Raw genomic sequence first — 14,202 nt, 5'->3', positions numbered from 1 at the left:
CTGTCGGGTACCGTTTGCAATGTCAAAGGGGGCCGATGTGGTACCATTGACTAGGACCGTAGCTGAGGGTCGTGAATATAGGGACATAACTTTAGAGATGAAGGGAGCTCCGAGGCCAAGTTGTTCTAGAGACAGCTGTAGAAACCTCCAGCTGACCTTATCGAAGGCCTTTTCAGCGTCAAAAGATAAGAGGTAAGCTTTCAAGCCTTTACGTTGGATCAGGGAGATAAGATGTATCGTCTTGGTGGTGTTGTCCCTCGCTTCTCTGCCAGGGACAAACCCCACTTGATCATTATGAATAATTTTAGGCAGTAAAGGGGACAGACGGGTAGCCAGAACTTTCGCAAATAGCTTAATATCTATGTTGAGTAGGGATATGGGCCGATAGCTGCTGCACTGGGATGCGTCCTTGCCTGGTTTAAGGATAATAGAGATGTTGGCAGATAAAGATTCCTTGGAGGGGAGGTTAAGACTGTCTACCGAGTTAAAGGCCTTTGTCAGAAGGGGTGCAAGTTGGGGGGCAAAAGTCTTGTAGAACCGGGGTGTAAAGCCACCAGGACCCGGGCATTTTCCCACTTTAGGGGCTTTGATGGCCTGCAAAAATTCAGAAGTAATTAGGGGCTCATCTAGGGATGTCGCCTCTGCATCGTCAATAGTGGGTAAAGCAGTCTCCATAATATAATCCTGTGTGGGGTCGGGAGAGGGGGGGGACCGATCGGAAGGGGTTGCACGCGCGAGGTTATAAAGCTGTGCGTAGTATTGCCTGAAGGATTCAGATATCCCAGAGGTGTTAAATGTTTTCTTATAATCCGATTGGACAATAAAGGGGATAGAATGTCGCGGGGGTCTAGGGTGAATAATTCTAGCCAGGTGCTTACCACATTTGTTCGCCAGGGAGTAGAAGTGGTTTCGCGCTTTATCCCTGGCAATTAGGGAGTGCGCGTCTAGGAGCTGGAGTAAGTCTCTGCGGGCTTTGGAAAGCTGGACAAAAACCATAGGGTCCAGTTCTTTTTTATGAAGGGGTTCAAGGTCCGCTATGGTAGAAAGGAGTTTGCGTATGTCATGAGCTCGGGCCTTCTTAAGGCGAGAGCCGTGTTGTGTAAGGGTACCCCGGATCACACATTTGAGTGTGTCCCATTGGTTCAAAGGGGAGGTTGTGTCAGTGGAGTGGTCACCTATGAAATCTTTAATGACTTTAGAGACACCCGCTACGCACACGGTGTCCCGCAGCAGATAGTCGTTAAGTCTCCAGCTCGCCCCCCGGCGGGCAGCAGGGGGGCGGACTAGAGTCAGATAGATGGGGGCATGGTCAGACCATAGTAGGTTACCGATCGCCGTTTGGAGAGGCGTGTCTAGAAGTGATTGCGATATGAGAAAGTGGTCCAATCTACTGTAGGAGTTGTGTGAAACTAAAAAATAACTGTAATCCCTTTCTGTGGGATGCTGGACTCGCCAGGCATCCACCAGATGGGAGGAATGGAGGAGTGATTTAATACGTGTCAAGGTGGAATAAGGAACAGAAGACTTACCCGAGGATGTGTCTGCGGATGGGGAGAGGACAATATTGAGATCACCTCCAACAATGAAAGCCGACCCTCCAAAGGAGGATAGTCTGGTGAGGACTGAAGAGAGGAACCGAGCCTGGCCCACGTTCGGCACGTAGATGTTAGCTACTGTGAAAAGAAAATCGTTTAGTTTCAGTTTCAAAAATACATAGCGACCTGAGTCATCTATGAGAGAGTCCAGAACCTCCGGGTTAAAAGATTTATGAAAGGCAACAGATACCCCCTTGGATTTGGCCTGCGGATTAACACTGTGAAACCATTGCGAGTAATACCTATTGCGCAGTGCTGGAATAGCTCCAGCGCGAAAGTGTGTTTCTTGGAGCAGCAGAATTTTCGTATGCTTTTTGTGAAAATGGTAAAGTGTCTGACTCCGCGTCTCGGGTGTGTTGAAACCTCTACAATTAAAGGAAGCGAAGGTTATTGAATCGTCACTAGCCATGGGGGATCATAGGGGTGGAGCTCAGGATCAATGTGATAAGTGACACTATGGGCAAACCCCATTGGGGTAGGGAACGGGAATAGACGATGGTCATGGGGGTAAGGGAGGGGGGAAGGGGTGGGAGGGCATAGGCAGAGAGAAGGCGGAGGGGAGAAAAAAAGTAAGAAGAGAGAGAAAAGACGATATAATAACCTTGCATAGGTAGTAGCAACAGTGGTAGGTATGGCAACCCACTCCCAGCACAACAAACAGGGGGACATGGAACAGAGCATTTGTAAACATCAATGGTAGGAGACGGGCCCAATAGGTCAGGCAGAAAAGAGGAGTAGTCAAGACAAAAACAAAAAAAAAGGCCACTAGGTGGCTCCAAAAGGAAAACATTATAGAGAAAAAAAGCCTGTCATAAAGGCACAAATCAGTGCACCCCACAGTGATCATAGGAACACCGTGGGGCGCACAACGAAAAACAGAAAGAAGAGAAAAAAAAAAAAAGGAAGAAAAACCCAGTAAGGGGAGGGGGGGTGGAACAAAATCACAGAGCCGGGCAGCTCCCAGCACCCCGGCCCCACGGGTAAACCAAAATCAGTTGCGACCTAAAGAGTAAACCAAAGAACATAATAAGCATAATTATCTTAGTGGTCATCAATAAATGCATTTGTAAACCGGCATAAAATAGAGAACATCTATGAGTCATAGGGGGTAAGGATATGCAGCAGGCCCTACGAAGGAATCAGATTAAACATAACAATAATCTTAAAGTATGTCAAGGGCAACACAGAGGGGACCATTGTAGGCAGTGGATTGCAAAGACAAGTCGTGAGATCCGTCCAGGAACTATCAAAAAAAAAAATAAACACAACGGAGCACCCCAACTATAGGGATAGGGAGGAGGGGGGCACAGCAACGGGGTTGTAAAAAATATACAAAAAACCTGTAAACAAGAGGGTTAATCAGCATGTGAGTTATTCGACCCATACGGGTCCAAGGCCATCACAGGGGAGGACCCCAGTGGCGGGAAAAGAAAACAGGCCCGGGGGGGGCCCACTGGATCGGGTCAGTCGTTGGGATCCTGAAGCTGCGGGGACCGTGGGGTGCGCTTGCGACCTTGCTTCTGCCATTGCGGGGTGTAGGGTAAACCTGGGGTGGTCTGTGTAAACGGCCAGTCGGGTAGGGCGACTTGAGGCAGTTCAAGTGTACTGAGAAATGTAGGCAGGTCCCCCAGTGTACAAAATACAACGGTTTTACCCGCATGGTGCACTCGAAGATGGAACGGGAAACGCCATTGGTATTTGATCTGTCTTGCTTGTAGGAGTTGCGTGAGGGGTCGTAAGGATTTCCGCATGGCCAGTGTTTGGCGGGAGAGATCAGAGAGGAGCATGATGGGTGTTTCGTTGAAGAGAATCGACTGCTGCGTGCTGGCGGCCCTCATAATGTTCTCCTTTATTTTGTAGAAATGGACACGGCACAGTGTGTCACGGATGAAGGAGGGGTCAGGGGTGCGGGGACCCGATGTACGGTGCACCCGGTCCAATTCGATCGGGTCATCTTTGGGGCGTTGGAGTATTTGGTTGAAGATAGCCGTCACAGCCGCAGGTAGATCCTTGGGGTCAACCGACTCGGGTATCCCCCGTATACGTATGTTGTTGCGGCGACTGCGGTTTTCAAGGTCGTCCTGCTGGTATGAGAGCTGCTGAAGCAGGACAGTGTGGGTATTGAGGATCGGATCATGCGATTGTACAGTGTCCCGCAGGCCATCTACTGTGCTATCCACATCATCAAAGGGTACCCCCACATCTTTTCTCAAATCAGAGATCTCTTTTCGATATGTTTCCTCGATCCTATGCACACAGTGTTCAAAGTCAGCTTTGGTGGGTAGAGACCTCATGTAGCTGTGCAGGGATCTGATCTGCGATTCCATGTCCCATCCATCCCCCGATCCTAGGGAGGCATTAGAGCGGCTTCTGGTAAGCCTGGGGGAGAGGGCAGTGTCCTCAGAGTGTGAGAGCAGGCTGTGGGGACGCACCTGAGATTGCCTGGCTGATTCAGAGCGCGCCGGAGATGGAGGGGCCGGCGTCCCTTTGGATGCTGGTCGGTGCTGTGAGGACAACCGTCCATGGCCGAAATAATCATCTAGATCCCCTCCCGGGTGACGGCCATTGCCGCTCTTGTGTGCTTTGGGCTTGTCTTTCCCCATGGAGCTGCGTTTGGTCCGGTTTACTGTCCGAAATGAGGGCCGTGGGGTCGGGGGAGCCAGGAGCTGAGTGTAGGCCCGACCTACCTCTCCATATGTGGGGGTAGACCCTTATAGGAGAAAGTCTAGATCATTTAGGAGGGGCTTGCATACGTCAAGACGTGGCCCTATAGTTACAGTCATGAGATAGTTCAAGATGACCTCCGCCATAGTAATTTTGTGAGGTATGCTGGCTTATTATCTGAGAGGATTGTAAGATCATCCAGGTAGAAGGAATGTAAAGTTGTCAGTCCCCTGCTGCAGTAGGGTAAATGAGTACACAAAGAAAGCCAGAGCAGAGTCTGTATGCAGAGGGAGTATGAGGCTGTAGGGGATGCTTGGAGCAAGGATGCCTTGAATAGTGGGCCAGGAGAGCAGACTGGGGTCACAATCAAATGTGGATGGAGAACCACAAGTAGATAAATAATTCAAATAAAGTAATCCTCCATGAGGGGGGGGGTGGTGGGCGATCAGGCCAGAGCAAGTAGGCAAACCGCGGTAGCAGTTGTAGGCCGGAACGGCTGTGGAGCACTTTCCGGGCAGCAGCTGTAGGAAACCCTGGGGATCCTTAGGCCTCAGTAGGCCGCACTAGGCAGGAGCCGGCCGCGGGCTCCCCGAGGGCCGCGGAAGCCCGAAACCGCCCCAAATGAGACCCGGGCAAGGGGGGAGATGACGGGAGGGGACCGATGACAGCTCCTTACCTCACCCGCCGGCGTGGCTCCGGTGGCTTCAGGCGATCCCGGAGGCCCAAGATACATTGCAGCGGATTTAGCGCAATTTTACCCACTTAATTTTGTCCCTCTCCTGAATAGACTGAAATCTGATTTGGGAAACTGGCATGCTTTAACACTGACCTGGTTCGGGCGCTGTAATGCATTCAAAATGATGGCCCTCCCGCGGATCTTATACTTGTTCCAGATATTACCGATCCGGTTACCCCCAATTTTTTTCATTTCAGACAACTGCAGGTGCTGCTCAGGGACTTTGTTTGGGTGCGCAAACCGCCCAGAGCCTGTTTGCAATTGCTTGCCAGACCAAAGGACAAGGGGGGGTCTGGGTCTCCCAGATTTGAGACAATACTACAGAGCGACTCTGCTAGTGAGAGTCGTTGATTGGCATTGTAATGGCCCACACCAGCAGTGTGTGGAGATGGAGATTGAGGATGGATCAATTCCCCTATTGACCTCCCCGTGGCTCCTGTCCTCCCTACCAAAAGACCTCAGAGATCACCCCGTAGTGGGAGCTACGTTGGCTGTTGTGCGGAGGTCGTTCCGCTGCACACACATTGCTCCCCTGCCGTCACCAATGACTCCGGTTATAGGTAATCCAGACTTCACACCGGGATTTACCAACAAGAAACTGCGACAGTTGACAGTGGTGGGGAAACAGCGTCTGGGAGAGGTGTGGCCCTCGGGAGGGCTCCCGACCACGCAAACTGTCGCGAGCTTTCTGACCCTCCACTTGACTTGTTTAGTGCTTATCAACTTCCTCACTTTCTTCTGGCCATACAAAGGGCCCCCTACACTCCTAGAGACCTGACGCCTTATGAATCCATCTGTCACAAAAGGGAACCTGTGCGACACACCCTCTCCCTCCTGTACAACCTATTGAGTTGGTAGGAGGAGGAGTTGACCCCACCATTTATCCACAAATGGGAGAGGGACTTAGGCATCACATTTACCCCACGACAGATAGGGAAGATCCTGACCTTAGTACATAAAGCTTCCATCGCAAACCAATATCAAGAATCAGAATACAAGATAGTCTCACGCTGGTATAGAGTGCCATACCTTCTGAATAAAACGAATAGATCGATCCTGGATGTTTGTTGGAGGTGCAATTCAGATACGGGGACCATGGGACACCTTTTCTGGGCATGCCCGGCCTTGAGGAACTTTTGGGTGGAGGTGACCGGGACAATAAAAACTCTCACAAATGTAGATATCGCAGACAACCCAGCAGTGTGCCTTCTACACTTGACCGAACAGCCTGTTCGAAAATACAAAAAAACCCTCACGATGCAACTCCTGAACGCCGCCCGTGCCGGCATTCCCACACTGTGGAGGCAGCCTCAGCCCCCATCCAAGGTGCTGTGGTATTCCAAAGTCAATCATATTCTCCGGATGGAAGAATTGACCACCACCCTTCACAACACTGAATAGGCATTTAGTGTTACATGGAGGCCCTGGAGGTATTTTACTGGTAGTGGAGACTACATTCGGGAGGTGAGCAGCGCCCCTGTCCCAGAAAATGACTGAACATCTAACGTTTACCTATGTAGGCCATGTCTGCCCTGTGTGGCATTCCCCCCCCCCCTCCCTTTTTGTCTTTATTTTTATTTTTTTCCCCGCCGCCATCCCCCCCCTCCTCTCTCTCCGTCTTTGCACTCTCTTCTCCCCTGTCCTCCCTTTTGACTATGCCTTGTCTCCTTACTAGCCTTCGGGATCCAGAAAAACCACAGGGTTCTGGACACGACCGGCTCATATTTTACTCTGGTTCACATAGGTCATGATAAGCTGGCTCGCTGTGGTCCCAGTTGTTCTCCATGATTACATTTGTCCGAACGGAGCTGCACTAGTTATACTGTACTACATGTCGGAGGTGAGGTTTCTCTCTTTTCTGCATGAAACTGTAGGACTCCCCTCTGAGAACCCAGAGTTATTTGGCTGCCTATTTTTTGTTACCATGTAATTGTGACCCTGGGTCATGCTGTATGGTTGACTGTTATATTTATGTTGTTCTACTTATACTTAATAAAAGAATAAAAAAAAAATAAGTCAATGCCAACAACTTAAAAAAAAAGCCTATGACATTGAGAAATCCCAGGCGGTCTCCCATCCAGGTACTTACCAGGTCCCAACCCTGCTTAGCCTCTGAGCTCAAATGAGATTTGGCTCTTTCAGGGTGATGCAGCCATAGTAGATTTTTTCAGGCACGCTTAACCCTCTTGACAAACGCCAAGATGGTCACCTTGGGAAACAAACAAAAAAAACAAGTCAACGCCAACAACATAAAAAGAAGCCTACAGCACCTAGTATTCCCAGGCGGTCTTCCATCCAGGTATTAACAAGGCGCGACCCTTTCTAGCCTCTGAGATAAGTGGAGATTGGGCGCTTTCAGGGTGATGTGCTCATAGGCAATCTCTTTGGACACTCTCATCCCTCTTGAAAAAGAGATAGTCACCCTGGCAAACAAGCGGAAAAAAACAGGTCAACGCCAACAACATAAAAAGAAGAATACGGCAGCTGGTATTCCAAGGCCGTCTCCCATTCAAGTACTAACTAGGCCCAACCCTTCTTAGCCTCTGAGATCAGAAGAGATAGGGTGCTTTCAGGGTGATGCGGCTATAAGCGATCTCTTTAGGCACTCTCAACCCTCTTGACAAATGCCAAGATGATCACTTTGGGAAACAAGCAAAAAAAAACAGGTCAACACCAACAACATAAAAAGAAGCCTGGGCATCTGGAAAACCCAGGCGGTCTCCCATCCAGGTACAAACCAGGCCCAACCCTGCTTAGCCTCTGAGACCAAACGAGATTGGGCACTTTCAGGGTGTTGTGCCCATAGGCAATTTCTTTGTGCACTCTCAACCCTCTTGACACATGCCAAGATAGTCACCTTGGGAAACAAGGGAAAAAAAACAGGTCAACGCCGACAACATAATGAGAAGCCTACGGCACCTGGTATTCCCAGGCTGTCTCCCATCCAGGTAATAACCAGGCCCATCGCTGCTTAGCCTCCGAGATCAGATGAGATTGGGCTCTTTCAGGGTGATTTGGCTGTAGGCATTGTCTTTGGGCACTCTGAAGACTCTTGACAAAGGCCAAGATGGTCACCTTGGGAAACAAGGTAAAAAAAACAGGTGAAAGCCAACAACATAAAAAGAAGCCTACGGCATCCAGTATTCCCAGGTGATCTCCCAATCAAGACACTAACCAGACCAGATCCTACTATTCTGGTCTCCCATCCAGGTACTAACCAGGCCTGATGCTGCTTAACCTCTGAAATCAGAGGAGATCGGGTGCTTTCAGGTTGATGTGGCCGTAAGCGTTCTCTTCAAGACACGCCCAACCCTCTTGACAAACGCCAAGATGGTCGCCTTGAGTAACAAGTGAAAAAAACAGGTCAAAGCCAACAACATAAAAAGAAGCCTATGGGCTTACAGCGGACCTTAAAAGATGGGAACCACTAGCTCTGTCATGGTTCGGACGCTGTAATGTGTTGAAGATGAACGTGATGCCACGACTTCTGTATCTACTACAAGCCTTACCTATCAAAATACCCCAGACTTTCTTTCATGTGGTTCGCTCAACCTTTATCAAGTTCCTCTGGCACGGCAAACATACGCATATTGGTAGGGCAATGCTATTGCGACCGAAATTGCGGGGAGGTATTGGCTTCCCGGGCCCTGCTCTATATTACACAGCGACGCACATGACACGGCTGGTTGACTGGTGCCGGCATGGGGAACTGAAGCTATGGGTCAAGCTAGAGCAGGAGATGGCGCGGGTTCCACTGGCTGGTCTGCCTTGGGCGGGGAGGCCATTGGAGCCCTGTGTGACTACTCACCCGTTAATTGGCCCCTCGCTCGCCGAGATGGATAGTTTTTTTCACCTTTCCCACCTGACTAACTTCCCTTCTCCTATGACCCCAATTATTGGACATCCTAGATTCCCTCTGGGCCTGTCTGACCCGGCCTTTACCAGGCAAGCCCCGAAAGGGCTTCTGAGAGCAGCCCTATTTCTTGGACCCACGGGCTGGATTCCCACGGGGACCATACTGCTAGAGCAAGTACCTGTTGCATTGGATAGCTGGAGAGCTAGACAGCTCATCCATTTCCTCGGATCACTACCTAACCATTTGTTCTTCTCTAGACAATTCCACCCCTTCGAGGAACTTTGCCTGGATGATGGCCCAATTCGTAGTTCCCTCTCTAGGTCCTACCAAATCCTGACAGACGCACAATCCTCCACGGATCCGCCCTTCCTAGCTAAATGGAAAAGGGACTTGCAAACTACATTCTCCAAACCACAGAAGGACAGAATACTCTTTTTCGCCCATAAGTCATCACTCTGCAATCCACACATTTCGCTTCCCAATATACTCGCGGCTCTCCGGCGATACGGCAGCCTATCAAACTATAAAATCAATTGTGCCAAGTCGGCTGTATTGAATATATCGGTCCCGGATGGTGAGGCCAAGAGGCTATGCTCTGCTTTTCCATTCTACTGAGCCGAAAAATCTATACGTTACCTGGGCGTTGACATTGCAGCGGATTTGGTGCAATTGTACCCGCTTAATTTTGTCCCTCTCCTGAATAGACTGAAATCTGATTTGGGAAACTGGCATGCTTTAACTCTGACCTGGTTCGGGCGTTGTAAAGCATTCAAAATGACGGCCCTCCCGCGGATCTTATACTTGTTCCAGACATTACCGATCCGGTTACCCCCAATTTTTTTCAGACAACTGCAGGTGCTGCTCCGGGACTTTATTTGGGCGAGCAAACTGCCCAGAGCCCGTTTGCAATTGCTTGCCAGACCAAAGTACAAGGGGGGTCTGGGTCTCCCAGATCTGAGACAATACTACAGAGCGACTCTGCTAGCGAGAGTCGTTGATTGGCATTGTAATGGGTCACACAAGCAGTGGGTGGAGATGGAGATTGAGGATGGATCCATTCCCCTATTGGGAAACAAGCGGAAAAAAAACAGGTCAACGCCTTGGCTCCTGTCCTCCCTACCAAAAGACCTCAGAGATCACACCCCGTAGTGGGAGCTACGTTGGCTGTTGTGCGGAGGTTGTTCCGCTGCACACACATTTCTCCCCTGCCGTCACCAATGACTCCGTTTATAGGTAATCCAGACTTCCCACCGGGATTTACCAACAAGAAACTGCAACAGTTGACAGTGATGGGGAAACAGCGTCTGGGAGAGGTCTGGCCCTCGGGAGGGCTCCCGACCACGCAAACTGTCGCCAAGCTTTCTGACCCTCTGCTTGACTTGTTTAGTGCTTATCAACTTCGTCACTTTCTTCTGGCCATACAAAGGGCCCCCTACACTCCTAGAGACCTGACGCCCTATGAATCCATCTGTCACAAAAGGGAATCTGTGCGACACACCCTCTCCCTCCTGTACAACCTATTGAGTAGTCAGGAGGAGGAGTCGACCCCACCATTTATCCACAAATGGGAGAGGGACTTAGGCCTCACATTTACCCCACAACAGATAGGGAAGATCCTGACCTTAGTACATAAAGCTTCCATCGCAAACCAATATCAAGAATCAGGATACAAGATAGTCTCACGCTGGAATAGAGTCCCATACCTTCTGAATAAAATGAATAGATCGATCCCGGATGTTTGTTGGAGGTGCAATTCAGATACGGGGACCATGGGACATATTTTCTGGGCATGCCCAGCCTTGAGGAACTTTTGGGTGGAGACATTTAGTGTTACATGGAGGCAGGGCCGGATTAACATAGGGGCTATTGGAGCTGCAGCTCCAGGCCCCTTTCTCAAGATAGGCCCATTTGCCCCCAAAAAAAAAATCAAAAAAAAAAAAAAAAAGATCAACTTTGAGGATTGTAGCTCGGCGATCAAGAGTCACAGAGACCCCACATTTGTGGGGTAGGTAGCTAAAGACCCTCTCCAGCACTGGTTAAAATATGGGGCTGCTATCATCTATGGTTCCGGAGATACAGGTCTCCTTGCACAGCCTGTCAGAAGCTACATACAGAGCGGCAGTATAAATACAAGCTGGAACACTCTGCAGCAGACTGAGAGGATGACCTCACAGAGCTTATAATAATTATTTGTATATTACTTATGATAATTAACCCCTTGCCACCCAGGCCCATTCTGAGACTTCTCTCCTACATGTAAAAATCATCATTTTTTTTATGCTAGAAAATTACTCAGAACCCTCAAGCATTATATATTGTTTTAGCAGACACCCTATGGAATAAAAGGGTGGTCTTTGCAACTTTTTATGTCACACGATATTTGCTCAGCAATTTTTCAAACTTTTTTTTTTTTTTTAAGAAACTGTTTCACTCATAAAAAAAGCTAAAAACTAAAGTTAGCACGATTTTTTGTTGTGTACTAAGCGATGCTTTACATTTTTTTACAGATTACATGTTTAGAGTTACAGAGTAGTTCTAGTGCTAGAATTATTGCTCTCGCTCTAACGATCGTGGCGTATGTAACCTGTGTGTATCTGGCTCTGATACTAACCAGTGCCCACCCAGGGACTGACTAGTATCTCTCCCCAGCCTGTCCCCACACACCTTCTCACCTGCTGACCTGTGAATGGGACAATCACTCCCGCAGTGTTATTGTGTTCTGCCAGTCAATACAATGATTAGTGTTGCTAACTATAGCTGGCAGCACTGATTGTTTTGGTGAAAACCTGACAGGCTGGTTGTACTCAAGTCGGTTAATAGGTTGATTTGTGTAAAACCAACTAGCCCATACATAGATCGACTATGGCTGGTCTCTGCTTAATTGGTGTAATTTCAACCCATGTATGGACCGCTTAACCACTACGCAGTCTCTAAACATCCTTCCACAAACCTTTACATTTTTCCTTCCCAGATTACTTCATCCTCCTCTCCTAAACATAGTGCCCACTGTCATTTTCTCCACACTTCTCTCCTGTACATACTGCTCACTGTCATACCCTCCACACTTGTCTCCTGTACATAACGCCTGCTGTCATGTCCTACACACTCCTATCCTGTACATAGTGCCCGCTGTCATACACTTCTCTCCTGTACATAGTGCCCACTGTCGTACCCTCCACACTCCTCTCCTATACATAGTGCCCACCGTCATACCCTCCACACTCCTCTCCTGTACATACTTCTCACTGTCATACCCTCCACATTCCTCTCCCTCACCTGCACATACTTCCCACTTTTATACCATCCATACTCCTCCCCTATGCCTCTTACCCACAAAAACTGTTCTTTAAAATTATACTTAATATCCTCAATGTTACCAGCTCTAGAATGGGCACTTTTGTCAGTTCAACTAAAGGAAATCTCACAGTCCTCATATTTGTTCTACCCCATTATAAGTACTTATTTAATTTTGTAATTACTATTGTGATGTATAGAGGAACACGGGGGATGTCAGCTACTCTAAATATAGCACTTGTAAAAAAAGCGTCCCTCAAAATATTTTTGAAATGTTGACAACTATGCACTTAGGCACTGCCCAAGGGCCACATGGTCAGTAGGGGCCCCATGAGAGGCTCCTGGGATATTAAAGTGGTAGTAAACGTTTCTAACATTTATTTATTTAGAGGCCCTGGGGTAGGTTATGCCGTAATGTACAAGTATGCACAGCATATCAGCACATTAGGGCACACGTAAATTGTCAGACTGAGCCCTCCAGTGCTTTGCTGTGATCAATCCGGCAGGGCCCGGGCACTTCCATCTTCACCCGGACTTCCTTCTGGGTTCTGTGCCTTCGGTGACTTGCCTTGGCCAGGCTGCGTTGATGTAATTCCCACACATCCTCATGTGCATCCTATCTCTCCCATCCCCCCCTTACTCTCTCATCCTCCCTCCCTTACCCCTCACACCTCTTTCATCCCCTTTCTCTCTCTTTCTCTCTCATCCTCCCTCTCTCTCTCTTTAATTTGTTATAACAAAAAATAGTTTGCATTTTTATTTATTTATTATTTATAAAAGGCCCCACCAAAATCCTCAGCACCAGGCCCACGATGTTCTTAATCTGGCCCTGCATGGCCTCCTGGAGGTATTTTACTGGTACTCGAGACTACATTCGGGAGGTGAGCAGCGCCCCTGTCCCAGAAAATGACTGAACATCTAACGTTTACCTGCGTAGGCCATGTCTGCCCTGGATGGCATTTCCCCCCTCCCTTTTTGTCTTTATTTTTCTTTTTTTCATCGCCGCCATCCCCCCCCCTCCTCTCTCTCCGTCTTTGCACTCTCTTCTCCCCCCGTCCTCCCTTTTGACTATGCCTTGTCTCCTTACTAGCCTTTGGGACCCAGAAGAACCCCAGGGTTCTGGACACGACCGGCTCATATTTTACTCTGGTTCACATAGGTCATGATAAGCTGGCTCGCTGTGGTCCCAGTTGTTCTCCATGATTACATTTGTCCGAACGGAGCTGCACTAGTTATACTGTACTACATGTCGGAGGTGGGGTTTCTCTCTTTTCTGCATGAAACTGTAGGACTCCCCTCTGAGAACCCAGAGTTATTTGGCTGCCTATTTTTTGTTACCATGTAATTGTGACCCTGGGTCATGCTGTATGGTTGACTGTTATATTTATGTTGTCCTACTTATACTTAATAAAAGAATAAAAAAAAAAAAAATAAGTCAATACCAACAACTTAAAAAAAAAGCCTATGGCATCGAGAAATCCCAGGCGGTCTCCCATCCAGGTACTAACCAGGTCCCAACCCTGCTTAGCCTCTGAGATCAAATGAGATTTGGCTCTTTCAGGGTGATGCAGCCATAGTAGATTTTTTCAGGCACGCTCAACCCTCTTGACAAATGCCAAGATAGTCACCCTGGGAAACAAGCGAAAAAAAACAGGTCAACGCCAACAACATAAAAAGAAGAATGGGGGCGTGGCCTGAACGCTGAGGAGAATGGCAGCCTGATTCCTGAGCTCCCGCTGACACGGAGGGAAAACAGCTTGTAACGGAGGTACGCTCATCAGACTGACTCACAGACCGACATGGGAACGTCCTCCCGCGGGTCCTCCACATCCCGATCTAGGTCCCCTCGTGACCTAACCAACAGGGTGACTCAGAACATACCCGACATGTTCCGCTCCCAGGCCGGCAACATGGCGCCCACACGAGGCTCACCTCCCCCTCCCAGCTCTGCAAGCTCCGCGCGGCCTTCCCCTGCCAATGGAGAGATTATCCTCACTCCACAGCAGCACCCCAGTCTCAGTGATCTTAGATCTGTGGCTGCAGATATCAAAGACACG

At 48.9% G+C, this 14,202-nt stretch overlaps 1 pseudogene; it reads right to left on the bottom strand.

Annotated features, from left to right (window-relative positions):
* Window positions 1-7,902: 7,902 nt before the first annotated feature.
* On the bottom strand, window positions 7,903-8,021 carry LOC143949115 (5S ribosomal RNA; annotated as a pseudogene).
* Between the last annotated feature and the right edge of the window lie 6,181 nt (window positions 8,022-14,202).

Source organism: Lithobates pipiens, unplaced genomic scaffold, assembly GCF_037356315.1.
Source record: "Lithobates pipiens isolate NorthernLeopardFrog02 unplaced genomic scaffold, aLitPip1_a1.2 Scaffold_30, whole genome shotgun sequence".
NCBI lineage: Eukaryota > Metazoa > Chordata > Amphibia > Anura > Ranidae > Lithobates > Lithobates pipiens.
Note: the sequence above shows the minus strand (reverse complement) of the source record. Positions and strands in the feature narration are given on the sequence as shown.